We start from the raw sequence: 25,069 nt of genomic DNA on the forward strand, positions 1-25,069 counted from the left end.
CACAGACACATACACACAGACACACACAAAATGGAATATTGTTAAGCCTAAAAAAAAAAAAAAGGAAATACTGCCATTTGCAACAACATGGATGAACCTGAGGAACACTGTGCTAAGTGAAAAAAGCTATACACAAAAAGAAAAAGAATGTATGATCTCACTTATATGTGGAATCTAATAAACACCAAATACATTGAAACAGAGAGTAGGACAGTGGTAATCAGAGGCAAAGAGGGGAGGAAATGGGGAGAAGTAGATCAAAAGGTACAAACTTACAGTGATGTAGGATGAATAAGCCTAGAGATCTAACGTACAGCATGAGGACTATAGGTGATAACATATATTTAAAATTTACTCAGTGAGTAGATTTTAAGTGGTCTTACCACAAAAAAAGTAATTATGTGATATGATGGACATGATCTTTTGCGTGACAGTAGTAATCATTATACTATGTATATGTGTATCAAAACATCATACCGTATAACTCAAATACATTGCAAAATGGTACAGCTGTTTTGTAAGACGGTTTGGCAGAAACGATAAAAATAGAAAAAAATAAAAGTGATACACTTAAGCTCATTAAAAATTAGGAAAATAAAAATTAAAACCACAATGAAATACTACAGCAAACTTGCCAGAATGGTTGACTTATTGGCAAGAATGTGAAACAACTACTAGTGGAAGTTTAAATTTCTACAACCACTGGAAATTTGTTTGACCATATCTTCCAGAGTTGAACATATGTTTACCCTATGACTGAGTAATTCTACTTCTAGATATAGGCCTATCAGAAATGCTTACATATGTTTTATGAAAGGAAATACAAGTTATAGCCTCCTTTTTCACAGTGGCCAAAACTGGAAATAACCCAAATGTGCATTAGTAAAAATATGGATAGACAAATTATAGCACACTGATATAATGGAAAATAACATAGCAATGAAAATGAACAAAACTACTAAACATAACAACATTGATGAATTTCATACAAACATAATTTTGAGTGAAAGCGACAAGGCACAAAACAGTACATACTGCATGATTACATTTACATAAAGTTCAAAAATAGACAAAACGAATCAATGGTATTGGAAGTCAGCTAGTGGTTTCTCTTATGGAGGAGGATGGGAATAGGGAATGAAAAGAGATATAAGTGATTTCTGGGTTGCTGAATATGTTTGGTGTCTTGATATGGGTGGTGGCTACATGAATTCTTACACTTTGTAACAATTCTCTAAACTGCATACTTTAGAATACATGTTATGCATCAATGTTTATTTTTAAAACGATTTCAGAAAATATTTGATTATCTTAAAAGATTTCAAAAAATAATTCAACAAAATCTGTAATCATTCATGGTAAAAAGCTATTAGGAATATCTAGGAATGTCCTTTTGATGACAAAAATATTTATTAAAAATTTACAGCAAATATCGTACTTGATAATGCAACTTTAGAAGCATTCCTATTAAAACGAGGCACAAGACAAGAATAAACACTTTCATTGTTACTACTCAGTATAGAAATTTGACATCCTGGTTAATGAAATAAGACCAAAAAAAGTCAGCAATATAAATATTGGAAAGGAAGAGCCAAAACTCACTATTTTAAGATGGTAGGCATGGCTTCTCCTGGGGCCTTGGAAAAGACCTGTGCATTTGAGAAGCTCAGAGACAAGTGCCTTTAGCTTCATTGTAATCTGCCCCTGCAGAGAACATTGGGTTTATTCATGATGTCAGTATTTATTGCATTCTCTTCACATTTACTGTTGCTAGTTTTTCTCTCCCATTAGAATGTAGCACTTTCTTTTTTGCCTCAACACAGTGCCCATAAGAATTTTATATTTAATGAGGAAATGAAATATCTGCATGCAGTATCAGAAAACCATGTGTATTGTTGGAATCCTGACACATTTGGAGGTTGGGAGCCCTTAGAGTAAACTTTGATTCAGAAAAAAATCAGAAGTTATAACAAATCCTCAGCTTTAACATGTTTATCAGTAATGCAAACTAATAACTTCATGTCAGCTTGTTTGTTCCACATATAACTAGTTGACATTTTGTATCTATTCCAGTTGATGTATGCCATATGGATAAATTTAAACAGTTTTGGCCTTGCGATAATTGGTTTACTTCTAATTGCATGTGAAATTATACTCTTTTTAAGGAAAGATGAAAATATTCAGTGGCCACACGTAAGTACAAGGTTTTACAATATTTTTTTCACAGAAACTTACACTTTAAATTTGTTTGTAAATGAGCAGAGCCTATTTTGGTGTTGGACAAATGCAGAGGTGATCAAAATTAACAATTCACATTTGGCATGACCACAAGTAAGGATCCAAACCACTGAATAGACCTTTAAAACTGGGACCACAACAAACCTCAAGAAATCAAACAGTGTTACATAAAATAAAATAACTAAAATGTAGATTATTGAGATTCAGATGAAGGATGATGGTAAAGATACAAAAACCTTAAATAAATATAGATATCTCTTCAAAATAAGGATATATTGGAAGTTGGCAGGCTCACTGACACAATGTACTAGATACATTCTAGTTATCTGTGTCTCCCCAATCCTTATTTGCAGTGCCCAGAACTTAATAGATGTCTAATAAGTGTTTATTGAGTGAATGTAAATACTTTTTATTTTACTATCCTCTCTGAAAGTATTCCCAGCAAAATACTACTGAAAATCAGTAATCAGCAATTCTCTGTACGCAATAGGCAGGTAAGTCCCAAGTCCCCTGACTATACTGTAAATTCACCTTTTTTTCACATGGCACTAACCATTTCAAGGTAAATATTATGGATATGAAAATTGAAATGGAAAAAAAAAGATGAACATATGGTCATTGGGTAAATGTGCATGGGATTCCTAGTTGCTTAAAGTTAGAAACCTATATATATTGGAACGGGGGAGACGATACACTAACACTTCAGGATGTCAAAGACCTGATGGAATTAGGACAAAGAAAGGAAGTCTCACTTTTTTCAAATTTTAAAAATGACAGGATAGTTAGGACAGATATCTGCAGTTCAGAATTTTTACACTCATAAGCATTATTGGCATTTTGGTCATTTTAGGACTACACTTAATATTTTATGACACCATGTGTACTGCATGCCTTATGCAGAAGGAAGGTCTTAAGAATTCTGAGGCCTATCAAGTGTTCATATCTTTTTCAAATCCTGCTTATGCTTTATTGATGTGACAGCTCAGTATATATCTGGAAGTTTTGTTTTTATAGGCTATAGGAGTAAATAAGAACACTTTAAATACTTGGTTGAGTAACTAGCTGCTAGGTCTTAGAGGATATCACTCATATGCACAAACACAAAAGATATAGAGCAAAGGCCTAAGACATCACAGTATATTCAAAGGTCAGCCTGCCCTACTCCCTGGAAGTTTATTTTGTCACACATCATGGGCAGAACCCTATCAAGCAAATTTAATGACAAGGAGATTGAAGTATGATGGCTTTCCATACCTAAAGCTATTATAGAGGTCAAATAAGAACTAAAGCCCTATAGGGGAAGATAGAGTATGAAAAAAACCTGTATATGAGGTTTTTTTTATTTCAGTTCCTAAAAGTTTTTCTTCAACACCAATACCGAAATATGCCATACTAGAACTCATACCCTACAATCTCAGTTGCTAGCATTGTCGTTTGTACATAACAGATTCATTCCCAAATGCAAGAAGTCTGAGGATTAGTAAATATGCTGTTCTGGCTGAGGTGTCAGACACAGCAAGCTCTGAGGCCTTTCCTTATGGCAGACCAATTTGGAAATTACAGGATATCAGTTCCTTTCCTCCCAGGAGGCTCTTGGCATCTGTGAAAATTTGCCTATATTATTGCCAACAAGAATCTTTGTTTACCAAAAGCTACCAGGATGAGCAGCCTTTCTCAGGCATTCCACAACTATTCTTCTAAAGAAACCACTGAAGTGTTCAGGAAAGAATCAGAAAATATCTGCCCCAAGTAACTTTCTAAATCTTTCAAGACACAGAAATGGCTAGCAGCTTCTCTTGCTAACAACAGGTTCAATTTCTCTTCTTTCTCCATAGGCACACAGCTACATTTATTTTATAATAAATTTATTTGTATAATTATTGACCAAAGATAAATATATAATTAATTATAAATTACTTACTTTTTAATATTCTATTTCATTTCACACAGGATTTGAAAGAGCTTAAGGAATACCTGTAGTAATATAATTAAAATATATCTAAAATGAGTAAATACTTTAAAAATGTTTATTAGCATAAATTGTTATATAGTATAGTGATATATGTGAGGAGACTTCAAAAAGTTTGTGGGAAATGGAGTTAAAAGATTAAAAATATGAACTTTATTTCTCAATATAAGATCCACCAAGGTCAAGACACTTTTGTAAGCAATATCAGCCATTTAGTCCATCTCTAAAGGACTGAGGGTCCTGGTATTTTAACCATGTCGGTAAAGCATTTTTTTTTACATTATTAACTGAAGAGAAATGGGTGCCCTTTAAAGATTTTTTAAGATTAGAAAACAAAATAAATCCAAGGGAGCCAAATCAGGACTGCGAGGTGGATGCCTAATGATTCCCCATCCAAGTTCTCACAAAATTGCCCTTGTTTGCCGAGAGGAATGAGCAGAAGCATTGTTGTGGTGGAGAAGGGCTCTCTGGTGAAACCTTCCCAAGCATTTTTCTGCTAAAACTTTAGTTAACTTTCTCAAAACACTCTTATAATAAGCAGGTGTTACTGTTCCTTGGCCCTCCAGAAAGTCAACAAGCAAAATGCCTTGAGCATACCAAAGAACTGTTGCCATAATATTTGGTTTTGACTGATTCAAACTTGCTATGACTGGACCACTTCCACCTCTTGGTAGCCATTACTTTGACTGTGCATTGTCTTCAGGATCATACTGGAAAAGCCAAGTTTCACCCCCTATTAAAATTATTCCAAGAAATGCTTCAGGATCTTGATTCTTCTTGCTTAAAATTTTTATTGAAAGCTCTTCTCTTGTCTGCAGCTGATCTAGGCACAACAGCTTGGGGACCTATCAAGCGGAAAGTTTGCTCAACTTTAATTTTTCAGCCAGAATTGTGTAAGCAGAACCAATTGAGATATCTGTGGTGCTGGCTATTGTTCCAACTGTTAATCATGGGTCCTCTTCAATTAGGGCATGAACAAGACGAACTTTTTTTTCTTGTTAATTGATGTAGATGGTCTGCGACTGCACGTTGCATCTTCAACATTGTCTCATCACTTCTTAAAACAAGTTATCTATTTTTTGTTTGTTTTTCAAAATGATAGATTGGAGTCTTTGTTAGCACACTGCACCCAGTTGATAAGAACAAAATAGTGTGCAGATTCATGCTATGGGCTTTTATCTGAGAAGGAGCACAGGAACTCAACAGAAAAACTGAAAGGAACTTTGAAAACCCTGAAAGGAGTGGCAGACAGCAACTTGCACTATGAGTCCGTTGGAAAACTATGAGTCTTGAGAGCATGAAAGGGAGAGAGACTGTCTCCATGATACAAATTCCCTCTTGGGAGCTGGGCAATCCAGGCCATGAGGGAGTGACTTAACCCTACCAGGAGCTGGAGCTAATTTGGTGAGTAGTGGGGACTATATGAGAAGGAATGGCATCAGGATGTGCTTTGCATGAACTCCCAGATGTCAGTGGGGACAGAAAGAAGGCATTCCTGATCCTAACTCACAGGGAATCTTTCAGAAACCTGCCAGCTAACTCAGGCAGTGGTCATAGGTTGAGAGAAACTCCAAACTGAGATGTGTGATCTCATCTCAAGTATGAGACGTAATCTCAATAATCTCAAGGCCAGAACCAAAAGGCAAGAAGAAAGCATGCTCTTGCTACAGGTCCAAAACTGGGCACCTCTGTTTTGCAGGTCATATTGGGAAGGATGTGGCCTGAAAGCCACATCCTTCTGTTTCTGTCTTGGTTGGGAAGTTCTGCATTCTGAGCATGAACTGTCTGGAACTCAGCTGGCTGTTTCAGCTTTCTGCCAGCAGAAATTTGTGTATGTGAGACCTACTGTGCCAAAGGCATGGGAGCTAGGTGGGTCTTACTGCCACCTGCTACTCCATTTCCTCATACAGACACTTTTGTGCAGCAAAAGTGGTTATACCCTTCCCTGCAACATTGTCCCAGTAGCCAGGGAGCTGCCCTCTGACCCCCATCAGGGCCACCATTTGTACCCACACTTGGGGAGCTAGAGCACTGACTTGCCTGATCCAACCCTCACCCGGCTTTGCCCTTCCACTTGCTTTGGTAGCAGAACATGGACAGGAAGTTTTGAGAGTTCCATGGGCTCACCTATTGCCTAGGATATCCGAGTATTTACCCTGGGTAATATAGACCAAGCATAAATTCCACAGCTGCCACTGCAGCTGGCTCTCTACTGCATGCACCACATCCTGGCCAGAGGTCAACTGGCCTAGCCCATTACAATATCTGATGGCACAATAACAGCACTCAAGAAGAAGAAGGCTTTTGCATGATCTCAGCTAACACTATTGACTGCACCACCACAGCTACTCAGGAGGCCTTGAGCCCATTCACATTCCCAACACATTACTACTACATCTAGCAATGGAGAAAGCCACGATGCCAAGGCTATTTATAACCAAGGAAATCTTACAGAGTGTAAGCCACTCCCGTGCCACCATCAGTAGAGCTGGTACTTGCACCTGCCACTGGAAAACCATAGGATGGGTCAGCCTGGTCCAGCTCCACTCAACATCACCTCTGGAGCTAAGAGTGGAGTCCAGGCTACTGCATATCTCACAGACCAGTCCATAGCCTGAAGCATCAGAGAGCTTCTCCAGATGGCTGACCAGAGATTATCAGTGACAAATTCTCAGAAGGAAAAACCAAAATTACACTTGGATGATCACAGTGCAAATGGAGTATTAAGGGGAGAGTGCTGGAGCTTTTTGGAGAGTTCACTGGAAAAATCTATGATACACAAAAAAAGAAAGAAACAAGAAGCTGGTAGAGCTTAAACCCCAAGAGACAGAATATTCTGTGGAAAGTGAATGGAATGCTTTCAGCCTCTGCAGCCCTTGTGGCAGCCTGCTGGTATCCAAACTCAAGGAGAGCTTATTTGGACTTGTAAGCCCAAGTATTGGATTGGCCTGTGATTTGGGGACTTCTAAAGGGCATTACACTGGGCTACCAGCTTGTGCAGGTTCCTTCCTTTCCCCCAGACCTGAGCTATAGAAGCAAGTGCCATACTGGATGTGCAATCATTATGGGACATTGTTCTGCTATGGGACTTTCAACCCTTGTGTCTTCACATCACCAGATCACTTGCTGACATTTCCCAGCATCAGCCTGGATTGCAGCAGACCCGCAAGATGATGGCTAGAGCCAGAGGAGCATCAGGATTCCCAGTAGTCTTGCTGTCCAAGATTGCCACTCCTGGGGGAAGGAAGAGTGTACCACATCAAGGGAGCACTCTGGGGAACAAAAGAAACTAGAATGTGGGCTTTTCTTGTCCCAGAGCTTCCCACTGCGGGCAGGAAGCACCTGCACCTCCTTCAAAAAAGGCACGGGTGCAGTGTTGGGCTTAATAGGGGAAGACTGGTTCTGCCCTAGCAGTTGAATAGCCCTGGTGCTTATAAAGGGACTTTTCATACCTCTCACCATTTTGCATAAAGGGACTTTTTATCTCTTTCACCCACCACTGAAGACACCACCAGAGCTTCTCCCACGGGAGTTTGGCAAGGGTGCACCTGCAGACGGCTTTTATGGAACATTCTGAGATGATAGCATCACCATACGAGGTGTGCCCTCTGGGTTCAGGATTGCATGAGGAGTGGAGTCCCACTCCCTCTATACAAGAAACATCAGCATTTCTGCAGATGGACGAGGTCCCTGTCTGATCTGAATGTCCAGAGCACTAGGACAAGGGTGTGACAGAGAGTTTGATCACTTTCCTCCTGGCCTGGTAGTGGAAATGAAGTGGCTCTTTCTGTCCCCACACTGCAAAGGCATCAGTGAATTTCACCAGGAGCTCCTCCAGCCGCCTCATCAGGGATAGGGCTTTTGCTCACCAATGGGGTATTGAATATACCCACCTGCTTCAGCCACAGCCAATTCTTACCCACAGGTGCCTCCTACTGACCTGAAGGCTAAACTGCTCAACCCAGTTTAAAAAAAAAAAATGGAATGCACACCACTGGGGAACAAGATAAGTTTCCTGAGAACTCTGCCATTCTGATCCCAAAGGAGACAATAAGCCTGCTCATACACCCTGTACATCACTACTATGAGCAACATCTGAGAAAGCTGTAATATAAAGATTCTCTATAACCAAGGAACTAATACAGTGTCTTTGCCACTGAAAGCACCACCCAGAGCTGAAGCTAGGTCATCATAAACTATACATTATTGCCACATCCTCAAGGTATAAAAAGAAAACTTAGTCCAATCAAAAAATAAATTCAAAAATAATGAAAAGAAATAGTCTCTCCAGATGAGAAGAAGCCAGAAAAATAATTCTGGCAATATGAAAAAGCAGAACCTTGCAACACCCTGAAAGGATCACATTAACTCTTCAGCAGTGGATCCAAACCAAAATGAAATATTTGAAATACCAGATAAAGAATTCAAAATATTGATTGTAAAGTTGCTCAATGAGATCCAAGAAAAATTTTAAATCTAACAAAAAGAAATCAAAAATAAATTCAGGATATGAATGAAAAATTTTCTAAAGAGGTAAATACTTTAAAAAAAAAACAGAGAACATCTACAAATGAAAGACTCATTTAGGGAATTACAAAGTGCAGTGGAAAGTATTAACAATAAACTGTACCAAGCAGAAAAAAAGCATTTGCATTTCAGAGCTTGAAGACATGGCTTTTGAATTAATTCAATCATACAAAAATAAAGAAATAAACAAAGTTTCCAAAAAATATGGGATTATGCAAAAGGTCAAAACCTAAGAATCATAGATATTCCTGGCCAGGCTCAGTGGCTCACATCTGTAATCCCAGCACTTTGGGAGGCCAAGACATGCTGATTGCTTGAGCTCAGGACTTTGAGGTCAGCTTGGGCAACATGGCAAAACCTAGTCTCTACAAAATATACAAAAATTAGCAAGGCATGGTGGCATGTGCCTATAAACCCAGCTACTTGGGAGGCTGAGGCACAAGAATTGCTTAAACCCAGGAAGTGGAGGTTGCAGTGAGCCAAGATCATGCCACGGCACTCCAGCCTGGGTGACAGGGTGAGACTCTGTCTTAAAAGAAAGAAAGAAAAAAAAAGAATAATAGATATTACTCATAGATATTCCTGAGAAAGAAGAAGAAAAAGCAAAAAGTTTGGAAACCTATTTTTGAGAGAATAATTAAGGAAAACTTCCCTAGTCTTGCCAGAGACTTAGACATCCAGATTCAAGAATCTCAAGAACTTCTGGAAGATGCATTGCAGAAAGGACATTAGGAAGGCATATAGTCATCAAGCTACCTAAAGGCAACATGAAGAAAGAATTCTAAGAATAGTGAGACAAAAGCATCAAATAACTTAAAAAGAAAAATCTATCAGACTAACAGCAGATTTTTCAGTAGAAACCTGACAATCCAGAAGGGATTGGGGTCCTTGCTTTAGTCTTCTTAAACAAAATAACTGTCAGTCAAGAACTTTGTATCTTGCAAAACTGATTCATAAATGAAGTCCTTCCCAGATAAGCAAACACTAAGGGAATTTGCCACCATTAGACCAGTCCTGCAAAAAATACTCAAAAGAGTTCTAAACATCAAAACGAAAGATCTATATGCACCAGTATAAAAACACTTAAAAGTATAAAACTCACAGGGATTATAAAACAGTAGCACAATGGAAAATACAAAGCAACTAGGTAACAATCAACATGATGACTGGAACAGTACCTTACATATCAATATCAACTTTGAATGTAAATGATATAAATGCCCCACTTGAAAGATATCAGTGGTGGAATGGATTTTGAACACACAATCCAAATATCTATTGCCTTCAAGAGACTAGTAAAGAGTCTTACAGACCCAACGATATAACAATACTAAATACATATGCACCTAATATCAGAGTTACCAGATTCATAAAACTACTAGATCTAAGAAAAGAGAAGACACCAATATAATAATAGTGGGGGACTTCAACAGTCCACTGACAGCACTAAGCAGATCATCAAGGCAGAAAGTCAACAAAGAAACACTGGACCTAACAGACATTTACAGAACATTCTACCAAAAAAAAATTGCATAATATACATTCTTCTCATCAGCACATGGAATATTTTCCAAGATACATCACATGATAGGCCACAAAAAAGCTTCAATAATTTTTAAAAGATTGAAATTATATTACATATCTTCTCAGACCACAGCAAAATAAAACTAGAAATCAATTCCAAGATGACTCTCAAAATCATACAAATACATGGAAATTAAACAACCTGCACCTGAATGAGCTTTGGATCAATGATGAAATAAAAATGGAAATTTAAAAATTTTTTGAAATTATTGATAACAATGGCACAAGTTATCAAAATCTCTGGGATATCACAAAAGTAGCGCTAAGAGGGAAGTTTGGGCCAGGCACAGTGGCTCACACCTGTAATCCTAGCATTTTGGGAGGCCGAGGCAGGTGAATCATTTGAGGTCAGGAGTTCAAGACCAGCCTGGCCAACATGGTGAAACCCCATCTCTACTAAAAATACAAAAGTTAGCTGGGCATGGTGGCAGGCATCTGTAGTCCCAGCTACTCAGGAGGCTGAGGCAAAAGAATTGCTTAAATCGGGGAGGCGGAGGTTGCAGTGAGCCGAGATCGCACCACTGCACTCCAGCCTGGGTAACAGAGCTAGACTCCATCTCAAAAAAAAAAAAGATGGAATTTTGTAGTCCTAAATGTCTACATCAAAAAGACAGAAAGATCACAAATTGAGAGCCTAGAAACATGCCTGAAGGAACAAGAAAAATAAGAGCAAACCAAAACCCAAGCTAGAAGAAAAGAAATCACTAAGATCAGAGCAGAATAATGAAATTGAAACTAAAAAAAAAAAAAAATTACAAAGGATCAATGAAATGAAAAGCTGATTCTTTGAAAAGATAAACAAAATTGACAGACAAATTTCTAGATTAACCAAGTAAAGAATAGAAAGGATTCAAATAAGCTCAATCAGAAATGAAAATAGAGACATTACAAGTGATTAGACGGAAATACAGAAGATCATCCAAGACTGCTATGAACATTTCTATGCACACAAACTAGAAAATCTAGAGGAAATTGACAATTTCTGGGAAACATGCAATCCCCAAGCTTGAATCAAGAAGAAATCGAAATCCTGAACAAACCAATAATAAGTACTGAGATTGAATCAGTAATTTAAAAAATCTCCCAACAAGAACGAAAAAAGAGCCCAGGGCAAGACAGATTCACAGCCAAATTCTACCAGACCTTCAAATAACTGACATACTTAAAATATCCCAAAAAACCAAGAGGAAGGGAATTCTCTCTTACTCATTCTACAAAGCCAGTAGCACCCTGATACCAAAGCCAGGAAAGGACACAACAAAAAAAGGAAAACTACAGACCTAAATCCCTGATAAAATTAAATGTAAAAATCCTCAACAAAATACTAGCAAACTGAATCCAACAGCACGTCAAAAAATTAATTCACCAAGATCAGGTGGATTTCATCCCAGGGACACAATGATAGTTTAACATATGCAACTCAATAAATGTAACTCACCACATAAAATGAATTTAAAGCAAAAACTATATGATAGACTCAAAGGGTACAGAAAAAGCATTTGATAAAATTCAGCATCTCTTCATGATAAAAACCCTCAACAAACTAGGCATAGAAGAAACATACCTCAAAATAATAAAAGAGGTTGGGCGCAGTGGCTCAAGCCTGTAATCCCAGAAATTTGGGAGGCCAAGGCAGGCAGATCACTTGAGGTCAAGAGTTAGAGACCAGCCTGGCCAACATGGTGAAACCCCCTCCACCAAACCTGGCTAATTTTTTATCTTTACTAAAAATAAAAAATTAGCCAGGTTTGGTGGTGCGCACCTGTACTCCCAGCTACTCGGGAGTTGAGTTCCCAGCTACTTGGGAGGCTGAGGCGGGAGAATTGCTTGAACCCAGGAGGCAGAGGCTGCAGTGAGCTGAGAGCATGCCACTGCACTCCAGCCTGGGTGAAGGGAGAGAAACCTTGCCTCAAAAAAATTAATAATAATAATAAAAGCTATATGTGACAAACCCACAGCCAACATCATACTGAATGGGAAAAAATTAAAAGCATTTCCCTTTATAACTGGAGTAAGACAAGGATGCCCACTTTCACTACTCCTATTCAACGTGGTACTCAAAGTCCTGGCCAGAGCAATCAGGCAAAACAAAAATTAAAAAATAAGCCACATCCAAATTGAAAAAGAGGAAGTCAAATTATTTATCTTTGCTAGTAATATGACCTTATGCCTTAAAAACCCTAAAGACTCCTCCAAAAGACTCCCAGATTTGATAAATGAATTCAGTAAAGTCTTAGGTTACAAAATCAATATACACAAATCAGTAGCACTGCTATATGCTAATAACAACCAAGCTGAGAATCAAATCAGGAACTCAATCCCATTTACAATAACTACAGAAAAAAACACCTAAAAATATACTTAACCAAGGAGGTGAAGGATCTCTACAAGGAGAATTACAAAACACTGGTAAAAAGAAATCACAGATGACACAAATGGAAAAACATCCCATGCTCATGGATTCGAAGAACCAATATTGTGAAAATGACCATACTGTTCAAAGAAGTCTACAGATTCAATGAAATTCCTATAAAGAAACCAATGTCATTTTTCACCGAATTTACCCCAGTAACAATGACCATTATTGAAAAGTCAAAAACCCATAGATGTTGGTGAGGATGCAGTTAAATGGTGAGGATGCAGTTAAAACCCATAGATGTTGGTGAGGATGCAGTTAAAACCCATAGATGTTGGTGAGGATGCAGTTAAATTATGCACTATTGATGGGAAGTAAATTAGAACAACCTCTATGGAAAACAGTATGGAGATTTCTCAAAGAACTACAAGTAAGTCTACCATTCAATCCAACAATCCCACTAGTGGGTATCTATCCAAAGGAATAGAAGTCATATCAAAAAGACACCTGTACTCATATGTTTATCATAGCACAATTCACAATTGCAAAGATACTGTGATGGTTAATACGGAATGTCAACTTCTTTTGGATTGAAGGATGCAAAGTATTGCGCTTCAATGTGTCTGTGAGGGTGTTGCCAAAGGAGATTAACATTTGAGACAGTGGGCTGGGCACCATCTAATCAGCTGCCAGCGCAGCTCGGATATAAAGCAGGCAGAAAAACGTGAAAAGGCTAGAGACTGGCTTACTCCCAGCCTACATCTTTCTCCCGTGCTGGATGCTTCCTGCCCTCGAACATCAGACTCCAAGTTCTTCATCTTTGGGACTCGAACTGGCTTCCTTGCTCCTCAGCTTGCAGACAGACTATCGTGGGACCTTGTGACCATGCGAGTTAATACTACTTAATAAACTCTCATATATATATATAATCCTATTAGTTCTGTGCCTCTAGAGAACCCTGACTAATACAGATATGGAATGTACCTAAGTGCCCATCAACTGATGAGTGGATAAAGAAAATATGGGAGATACATATATATACACCATGGAATATATATACACCAGCAATAAAAGAGAACAGAAAGCCAAATATACATGTTCCCACTTATAAATGTGGCTAAGTTATGGGTACTCAAGGCCATATAGAGGGGTATAATGGACAGTGGAGACTCAGAAGGGGGAGGGTGGAAGGGGAGTGAGGGATGAAAAATTACCTATTGGATACAATGTACACTATTCAAGTGATAGGTACGCTAAAAGCCCAAACATCACCCCTATGTAATTCACTCATATAAACAAAAACCACTTGTACCCCTAAATCTATTGAAATTTTAAAATTTGATTTAATTTAAAGATAAAAGTGATGCTTTTAAAACCTTTAAAAAAAAATTTTCCATTTGTAAACTGCCTATTTCTCTGGAGCATTCTCTTCATAAACTTTTTGGTTTTCTTGTGTTTTGTTTTGTGTGTTTTGTTTTGTTTGTTTTGTTTTGCTTGTTTTGTTTTGCTTTTGAGACAGGGTCTTGCTCTGATGCCCAGTCTGAAGCACAGTGGCATGATCATGGCTCACTGCAGCCTGGACCTCCTGGCCTCAGTTGATCCTCCCACATCAGCCTTCTTAGTAGCTGGGACTTACAGGTGCACACCACCAGGCCTAGCTAATTTTTTTTTGTAGAGGTGCCGCTTCATCACATTGCCCAGGCTGGTTTCAAATTCCTGGGCTCGAGTGATCTTCCCACCTCGGCCTCCCAAAGTGCTGGGATTACAGGTGTGAGCCACCACACCTGGCCCCTCATAAACTTTTTGTAAAGCATCAATAGTTTATGGATTCATTAGTCTTCCACCCAGGCTTTGACATCAATTTTATGTTTGTTCTTTCTTCAATTTTAGCAGAATTCATGTTTCTCTGGTAGGGGCTCCTTTCAAACTGACTTCTTATCCTTCTAAGTGCCTCAAACTAAATCCTGTTAAGACATGTTATAACAACTTAGTGTGAGTTTATTTTGGTGCAAAATTTTTTGAAATCCGTGCATAGTTTTGCCATAGTATGCATTTCCCATAAACTTTTTGAAGACCCCTTGTATTAGGTTGAACCATTTGAAATTGCTGATATCGGACCATTTTTAATCTACAAAATTGTCAGTATTGTATGATCCAATCCAATGTATTAGACTATTCCAATATATGCAATTTGGAATATGATCCTTGTGAAATCAAGAGGAAAATAATAATGTAGATATATAGGTTTTAGAATACTAAGAATTACCAATACTGACACAGTTTTTGCACTGTTTCCTGATAGGCAAAGTGAAAATGAAATTCAATCATCATGTGAATAAATTATCTATTAGGCAGAAATGTTTCAGTTCATTAGGGATAAAATGATTCCTGTAATAGTACTTTACAACCATTTATTTGTGTATAGTTCAGTATAATAGACATTGTGTCATGAGGTAGACCAGCGAAAATAAACTCCTCGAAGGCTATAATTTTGTCTGCTTCAGATACTGCTACATCCCCAGCATCTTAGACAGGACTTGGCACAAAAGAGGCACTAATTTTATGTGTGAACATTCCTATAGCAAAGGCTAGAGTAGCTTCCAAAAAGCTATTTCTTATTAAAAAAAAAACAAAAAAAAACTTCTAAGGAAATACTAGGGAAACTGTAGAGTCAAGAAATTGTGGACTAACAATGTTGCTTCCTAATGCCCTGTTTTGATCAAGAGATAAAACCTCGAGAGATGCGATGTTCATGAGATTACATATTTCAAACTATTTCATAAATAAATCATGGACCCATGATAAGAATTTAGTATCAGACCATTTTCAGGTGTATATTATTCTGGAATGATTAGAACATGAAGATATTTGTAATGACATTAGGGTTGTTAAAATTAAGCAAGCAGGTAGTAAATAAGCAGATTTATGTTCTCTAATAGAATTTGAAAAGTAAGGTTTTCAATAGATGAGCTCTCATTCATTCTGACATAGTATTATTATAACTGGGACTTTTCTTAATCCATTCTGGCACATAAATCAGGTTTCCCATATTTTATGCCATCAATCATGTTTTTAAATATATTAACTGGAATATTTTGGTGAAAAGTATGTCACCCAAACCAGCCTTAAAAAATTACTTAATAATACTCTTGGCAAAAAATCTGGATTCAAGGATTATAACCTCATAGTCATCTCATCTCATTAGAAAAAATATTTATAAGATTAATAAAAATAACCAAAGAAATTGAAACTTAGCAAATATACGACATTATTAGATAAAAACAATAAAATTACAAAATATTTATCCAAATTAATTTTCTTGCTTTAAAATAATTGATATCAAATATTTTTAGTGGAAATTATTATTTAACATGATCAATTGTCTCTGGTGGCCACTCCTACTTTGTGACAATTAAATAATGTCGTTAGCATTTAGGAAGATGTCTGTCCTCTGCCCTAAGTAAAGTATGCCTGAAGCTCTTTTGAAAGGCATTCCAATTTCTAGAATATCATTTAAGATTGAAGAGAGACCAAATACGATCATTTCTATTTCACTGTCTGTCAGATCTTTATTACCAATAGTCAGAAGGGCAATTTCTGCTCACCCTAATCCTCAATTGTGTTCAAATGAAAGAGTCTTATAAGAACTACTCATTATAATAAATTCATTTAGTATAATCTATTCATATTCAATCTATTCATATTGTATAATCATTAATTATACATTCATTTAGTATAATGTATTCATATGGCTATATTATAATTAATATTAATAGATTATAATACATTCATTTAGTATAATCTATTGATATGATTATACTAAATGGGTGTATTATAATTAGTGATTATACAATATGACTAGATACAATATGAATAGATTATATTATATACAATTATATATTATACTATTATAGTTTAATATAATATATAATAGTATAATATATAATACTATTATACTATAATATATTATACTATATTCATAATATAGAATATAATATATAATGTGATTACGTTACCTATTAGGCAGAAATCTTTCAGTCCATCATGGATAAAAAGATTCCTGTAATAGTACTTTACTCTAAAACCATTTGCTCATGTAGAGTTCAGTATAATAGACATTGCATCATTAGGTAGACTCATGAAAATAAAGAGGCTATGATTTTATTAGAAATTATTAGAATTTTATACATATAGTATATTCTATACTATGAATATAATATACATATGCTATGACTATAACATATCTATTAGTCCATTTTCATGCTGCTAATAAAGACATACCCAAAACTGGGAAGAAAAATAGGTTTAATTGGACTTACAGTTCCATGTGGCTGGGGAAGGTCTCACAATCATGGCAGAGGGCAAAAAGCACTTCTTACATGGCAGTGGCAAGATAGAATGAGGAAGAAGCAAAAGCAGAAACCCCTGATAAGCCCATTAGATCTCGTGAGACTTAATCACTGTCACAAGAATAGCACCATAAAGGCCGGCCCCATGATTCAATTACCTTCCACTGGGTCCCTCCCACAACACATGGGAATTCTGGGAGATAAAATTCAAGTAGCTGTTTGGGTCGGGGCACAGCCAAACAATATCAACATATTTATAGTACAATAAATTCATATCATTTGTTCCAATTTGAAATGGAAGAAAATGAAAAGAAGGCCATAAATAGTCTTCTCAAATGTTGATACTAACAGAGTGAGCTAGAGAAATGCATGTGGAAAGCATTTTGGCAGTATTTACCATAAAACAGCTTTTTTGAAATCCATTTTAATCATTCAAAAGATAGAAAAGCTTGGATGAATCAAAATGTGTAGCAAACTTAAATATTGTATTTCTACTTAAATATTCTATAAACATTAAGTATTGTTAAGCTTCTATATAAATATAAACTTCTTATGGCATAATTTTAATGAAAAATATGAGACACTATTTTCAACTGTAACAATGTTATAGAAACACATAAATGAGAAAACAGAAATCACAGTCTTGTAAGTCTGCCAGAACTAGGATGGAAGGCACCCGAGAGAGAGTAGAGTAAGGGAAGAAAAGGGGGCTGGAACCAAGTTCTAAGCAACTCCAACATCCAATAGTACTAATTTTGCTATTTTAACTTATCCAAGTCTCATTTTCTTCTACTCTAAGGTGAGAATAATAATGCTATCTACCACAAAGGATTATTGAGTGGACTCAATGAAATAATGCATATGAAGCATTTAACACAAATTCCTAACCATCTAACAAGTGCTCAACAAATGTTTGTTATTATAGTATTACCTTATACACAGGCAAAATCATCACATTGTATTAAGGTGATGGTACTAGTATCACAGACGAGTTTTCTATTTTCTAAATTTATTGCAATTTTGTGTTATCTATATGTTTCTAGACATTTTAGAAATGTGAAGATCTCTAAGGAATATAGATTTTCTTCTTTTTTATTTAGAAAAGTGGAATCATGCTTTCAATGTATTTGTGGGTATTCTCCACCTTGGAGTTGATCTTGGCAAATACAGTGACCAGATGGATAAAAAAAGCACATCATCATGGCAACAATACCACGTAATGTGAGTATTTCATTTCTCTGACTAATTAGGAAGTAGTAGTCTGTTATGAACCCATGCTAAGGGATTAAGATTTCAGTAGAAGCTTTTTCTACTTAATGTTTCCACTAAACACTGAATATGAGCTGAAGCAGTCTGGACTAAATTTATCTGCGTACAAATGAAGATAAACAATTCTCCTAGATAAATTTTTAGGATCAAAGGGGTGTGTGTCCATATCCCCATGAGAAAATGTAGTAGGAGATGTATCATTTTCTGGCTCATGTCTATTTCATTTGAAGGATAATTGCATGGAGATCAGTCTACTAGGTCTGTGGCCTATAATTAACAAATAAAGTTTAGGTCCCTGGCACCTGGGAGCCTTGGAGCAGAAGGAAGATAAAACATGTTGGGAGAAGAGAGAGAACATGTCCTACTGTCAGACACTGCTGATCTTAGATGACACCAGCGATACACAAATAATATATTTCTCTTCTCCAAGCATCCCCTGGAAATAGGCATACGCAGCCTTGACATTCAAACTCATCCACAACTGCCTGAAAGTGAATCAACCTTAGATCTGATAGGAGAGAAGGAATGAAAATGAAGAATCCAAATAGTATGAGGAAGTGAGGGAAATACAAGAGAACATCGGGTCATAGCTGTGGACTAGGCTGGAATAGAAGGAGTAAACCCCTAGTTACTCTGCATTTTCCAAACCCTACCCTGGACCTTCAACATGTAAGTGATGGGTTATGTATTAAATTAACCTGAAATAAAGGAAAACTTCTCAAATGGACATTGGCCATATGATTGGAAAAACTATCAGTTTTGAAGAGAAAGATTCAGGTAACTTAATTTAAAAGCCACCAGTGACCATGAGATCTGGTTCTCAAAGCTCCATATTCTCTGGAATAAAATGCAATCCACGTGTTTTAAGGAAAGAAAATATTCTGGCTATGTAAATAATGATGAAGCCTCAGAACACCAAGGAAAAGGGGGAAATAGCTGAGTTCTAGCCCAAGAACATGGAAATAATTTAGAAATCCTCATAATGAAAGGAAAGTGTAAGAGTGAGGAGCTTGACAAGCCTGAAACACAGCATTGGAGGAGGTGAGTGACTAAAGAATCTCAGCTGAAAAACTCAAGGGACATAATGGTATAACGACCTAAATGTTATAAGAATATGAGATTAAGACTTGGGTAAAGGGTCAGGTTTGTGATATTATAGGAAGTAGTAGCCAAGTGGTAAAGTAGCCCAAGTCATAAGAAAAGGCATACAACAATTAAAAACCGAAATCATGGTTGTAGCTAAAAGCAAAACAAACATCTGCAAAACAAAATCTACTGATGTCTGCAAGCAAATTCCAGTCCCTGGGTTCCTAAGTCTTGACCCTCTTCTGCAGGACCTGAAGAGAGTTGGCCTTATGGAAAGGAAAAACTCACAGAAAACAGAATGTTGGGAAACGAGAGAAGAGAGTTATCAAGAAATGTTTTAATGTTAAATTATGTTTGGTATACTGTTTACAGTTATGCCATACAAATAACACTGGATAAAATACAACCTTATGTTAACTATAATGACATTAATAAATCACCTTCCATTTATTCTAAATTCTTTCATCACATAGTAAATATCAAGCATAGCACTACACTGTTAACAGTTTAATTTTATTAATTTAACTTGAAACTAGTCATGTATGTTCTCTTTAGATTTTTAGTGTTTATAATGCATGGCCATTCATTTCTAATCTAAAATGAAAACATCAAAAGCATATGTTCCCTTTCCTGGGGGTAAAAAAAAATCCTGAATGGTGAGAATAATCCCATTAACATCCCTTCCAAAATGACCACCCAAAATTCTGTGATCTGACACAGACAGTCCTCACTCACCAGCTTTTCAGATTTGATTCATCTGCCCAGAGAAACATGAAATAGATGACTCAAGAGGCATAGGGTCTCTCAGAGTCCAAGTAGGAATTAATATTCTTATTAAAGAATAAGCTGAAAAAGCAGAGAAGAGAATATATGGAGAAAAGGAGTGTTTATTTATTTATTATTATTATTATTTTTTTTTCAGACGGAATCTCACTCTGTCACCCAGGCTGGAGTGCAGTGGCACGATCTGGGCTCACTGCAAGCTCCACCTCCCGGGTTCACGCCATTCTCCTGCCCCAGCCTCCCGAGTAGGTGGGACTACAGGCGCCCGCCACCACGCCTGGCTAATTTTTTGTATATTTAGTAGAGACAGGGTTTCACCATGTTAGCCAGGGTAGTCTCTATCTCCTGACCTTGTGATCCGCCCACCTCTGCCTCCCAAAGTGCTGGGATTACAGGTGTGAGCCACCGCGCCCGGCCAGGAGTGTTTATTTTCATATGATTGCGACCTTCCTCTAAATCCCTGCAAGTTGTGTCTCCGAATCACCTATCAGGTCTAATTCAGTAAAGGAATTTAATTGGGAAGAATTTGGAGAGTCATTTATTAGGATACTTCAATGACTTAGAATAAGACCACTCAGGATATATTAATGATCAACTTCTAACACTCAACTTATCTCAGGTTCATTGGCACAAGGAGATTCTTTCTTACATATTAAAGAACAGAATCATCATAACCTCAGTCCAGGATGAAAAAGTTTCATGGTGAATGAATCATCATTTTGTTCATGACCTCAGGCCAAGATGAAAAGGTTTAATGGTGAATAAATGGTCATTTTGCTCAAGTGACTTTCTAGAAAACATACAGTGAAGTTCGTCCCAAAGTTTCTTTCCCTCATTCTATAATTAAAAATTAGAATACATGGCCGGGCGTGGTGGCTTACGCCTGTAATCCCAACACTTTGGGAGGCTGAGGCAAGTGGATCACGAGGTCAGGAGATTGAGACCATCCTGGCTAACACGGTGAAACCCTGTCTCTACTAAAAATACAAAAAATTAGCCGGGCATGGTGGCGGGCGCCTGTAGTCCCAGCTACTCGGGAGGTTGAGGCAGGAGAATGGTGTGAACCTGGGAGGCGGAGCTTGCAGTGAGCCGAGATGGGGCCACTGCACTCCAGCCTGGGTGACAGAGCAAGACTCCATTTCAAAAAAAAAAAAAATTAGAATACGTAACTCTGATTATATTTTCTGTTTGGAGACACTGAGCATTCTCAGTTTGGATCTGGTTGTCTTGAGTTAAGGAATTATTTCACCCAAGAAAACTTCCAGGCGTGGTGACAGATTCTCTAAAGTAGGCATAATAAGCAAGATGGATGCAAGGAGGAAGCATAGGTTGATAGGGTAATATTTTAAATGCTGACTCAAGGAAATCATTATTTCATTACTAAAAGTAAAATTAGCATGAACTATAAGCACCCCCATAGCCTAAATAGTCTTCTCCAGATCAATAATAGTTCTAAACATACTGTACTCTAAATACATTATTTCTGAGTAATTTCACCTCAATGAACACTTGAAATTTGCATAACCTGCCATTAGAGAGAAGACATACTTCAATTATCCATATTCTTATAAAGTTGAGACTGCACAAACTACTGCCCACTAGGTTAACACGAAATGTTTTAACAACAGCGCAGCCTTCAGTTTTCTAGAAGGTCCAGTTTCCAAATAATTATAGCATTCCTTATGCCTAATGTCCTAGCTACAAATAATGATACTGTATAGTTTTTTCACAATATGAATTTTATGAAACATTTTACTGGGATTATGTCATTAGATCTGTTAAATCTCTACCCTATTTTTATTTCCTTTATCTCTACACTCTACTCTCAAATATCTCCCCTCATGAGGAACCATTCCTTTGTATTTAATATAAATGGTTTTTTAAAACCACTTTTTAATTTTAAGCTACTTTATGTGATTAATACATAAAAATTTATACATATGTAATGCATAGATCTCAGTGAGTTTGGGGATAGGTATACACCTATGAAACTATCACCACCATCAAGGCCATAAACACATTTATCACGTCCCAAAGTTTCTTCCCACTCCCTTTATTATTACTGCTTTTTACTTTTTCTTTGGGTATTAACATTTAACACACCGCTACCCCCTTAGCAATTTTAAGCACACAATACAGTTTTATTTGCCATAGGCACTATGCTATAGAGTAGATCTCCAGAGCTTAGTTATTTTGCATAACTAAAATGTTGTGACTTTTAACCATCATCTTCCCATTTATCCCTCCCACAAGCCACTGACAGCTACTATACTACTCTCTGCTTTTAAGAGTTTGGCGATTTTAGGCTATTATTTAAAAGAAAAATACAGCAGATGCTGGTGAGGTTGAGGAGAAAAGGGAACACTTCTACACTGTTGGTGAGAATGTAAATTAGTTCAGCCACTGTGCAAAGCAGTTTGGAGATTTCTCAAAGAACTTTAAACAGAACTACCATTTAACTCACCAATCCCATTACTGAGTATATATCCAAAAGAAAATAAATCATTCCACCAAAAAGATATATGCATTCACAAGTTCCATCACAGCACTATTCACAATAGCAAAGACGTGAAATCAATCCAAGTGCCCATTAACGGTGGATTGCATAAAGAAAATGTAATATATATACCACGGAATACTACAGAGGCATAAAAAAGGGTGAAATCATGTCCTTTGCAGCAACATGGATGCAGCTGGAGACCATTATCCTAGGCAAATTAGCACAGAAACAGAAAACCAAATGCTGCGTGTTCTCACTTGTAAGTGGGAGTTAAACATTGTGCACACATGGACATAAAGATTGCAACAACAGACACTAAGACTATCAAAAGGGAGAGGAAGAAAGGGGGCAAGGGTTGAAAAACTATTGGGTACAATGCTCACTACCTGGGTGATGGAATCAATCATACCCCAAACCTCAGCATCACACAATATACCCATGTTTCAAACCTGCATGTGTACCCCTGAATCTAAAATAAAATTTGAAATTATAAAAAATGAAATTATATAACTTAAAAAAAATTGCTGAGATGGAAAAATAAATAAATAAAATGGGAAAAAATTTAAGAGTTTAGATTCCACATAGTGAGACCACACAGCACAGGTATTTGTCTTTTTGTGTCTGGCTTATTTCACTTAAGATATTATCCTCCAGATCCATTCATGTTCTCACAAATGGAAGGATTTCTTTCTTTTCTTTTTTTTTTTTTTTTTTGAGACGGAGTCTGGCTCTGTCGCCCAGGCTGGAGTGCAGTGGCGCAATCTCGGCTCACTGCAAGCTCCGCCTCCCGGGTTCACGCCATTCTCCTGCCTCAGCCTCTCCGAGTAGCTGGGACTACAGGTGCCCGCCACCACGCCTGGCTAATTTTTTGTATTTTTAGTAGAGACAGGGTTTCACCGTGGTCTCGATCTCCTGACCTCGTGATCCGCCCGCCTCGGCCTCCCAAAGTGCTGGGATTACAAGCGTGAGCCACCACGCCCGGCTGGATTTCTTTCTTTTCTAAGGCCAAATTACACACACACACACACACACACACACACACACACCACAATAAGGCCAAATTACACACACACATACACACACACACATCACAATTTCTTTCTTTACTCATCCACTGGTAACATTTAGCTTGTTTCCATATCTGACTATTACGAATAATGCTGCAATGAAAATGGAAGTGCCAAATTTCAAATCCTTTGCCTATATATCCAGAAGTGAGATTGTTGGATCATATGTCAGTTCATTTTTAACTTTTCTAGGAACCTCCATATAGTTTTCAATAACAGCTATACTAATTTACATTCTTACCAACAGTGTGTAAGTGTTCCCTATTCACCGCATCCTCACCAGCACTTATCTTTTTTTAATAATAGCCATCCTAACAAATGTAAGATGCTATCTCACTATAGTTTTGATTTACATTTCCCTGATTATTAGTGATGTTGAGCACATTTTCATATACTTCTTGGCCATTTCTATGACCTCTTTTAAGAAATGCCTATTTAGAAAGTCATGGAATAAACTTAAGTGTCCATCAATAAATGACTGGACTTTTAAAATGTGGTGTGTATATACATACTGTGGAATACTACTTTGCTGTGGAAAAGAATTAAATCATGTCTTTTGCAGCAACATGAATGAAACTGCGGCCATTATCGTAAATGAAATGACTCAGAAACAGAAAGTCAAAAACCACACATTCTCATTTATAAGTGGGAGCAAAAAAGTTGTTACACACGGACATACAGAGTAGAATAATACACATTGGAGACTCCAAAAGGTGAGAGTGTGGGAGGGAGTTAAGGAATGAAATACTACCTATTGGGTACAGTGCACATTATTTGGGTGATGAGTACACTAAAAGCCTAGGTCCAGACTTCACCACCATACAATATGTTCATGCAACAGAACTGCACTTGTACCCCATAAATCTATTTTTTTAAATTGCCCAGTTTTAAATTTGGTTGCTTTATTTTTTTTATTCAGTTGTATGTGTCCTTTGTATATTTTGGATATTAAATCCCTTATCAGATATATGGTTTGCAAATATTTTCTTTCATTCCATAGGTTGCTTTTTCGTTGTTTTTCTTACTGTGTGGAAGCTTTTTAGTTTGATGTAGTCCCACTTGTTTATTTTTGCTTTGTTGCCTATTCTTTACAGGTCATATCCAAAAGACATCATTGCCAAGATAAATGTCAAGGAGCTTTCTCTCTGTGTTTTCTTCTAGGAGTCTTAGGGTTTCAGATTTTAAAATAAATTACTTTATTCATTTTTACTTAATTTCTGTGTTTGGTGTAAAATAAGGCTCCAATTCATCCCTTCCATGTTAATATCCAGTTTTACTAACACCATTTTTTGAAGAGACTACCCTTTCCCCATTATGTAGTCTTTCTGCCTTTGCTGAAAA

General features: G+C 37.0%; 1 non-coding gene across 1 annotated transcript in view; it reads left to right on the forward strand.

The window, feature by feature from the left end:
- The window catches only part of LOC100590908, a 106,472-nt gene that overhangs the window by 34,029 nt on the left and 47,374 nt on the right, over positions 1-25,069 (forward strand). Inside the window, exon 3 of the transcript XR_004029586.1 lies at positions 2,074-2,193. This is a non-coding gene — a transcript (uncharacterized LOC100590908). The remainder of the gene's footprint in view (positions 1-2,073; positions 2,194-25,069) is intronic.

Source organism: Nomascus leucogenys, chromosome 4 (genome assembly GCF_006542625.1).
Source record: "Nomascus leucogenys isolate Asia chromosome 4, Asia_NLE_v1, whole genome shotgun sequence".
NCBI classification, from domain to species: domain Eukaryota; kingdom Metazoa; phylum Chordata; class Mammalia; order Primates; family Hylobatidae; genus Nomascus; species Nomascus leucogenys.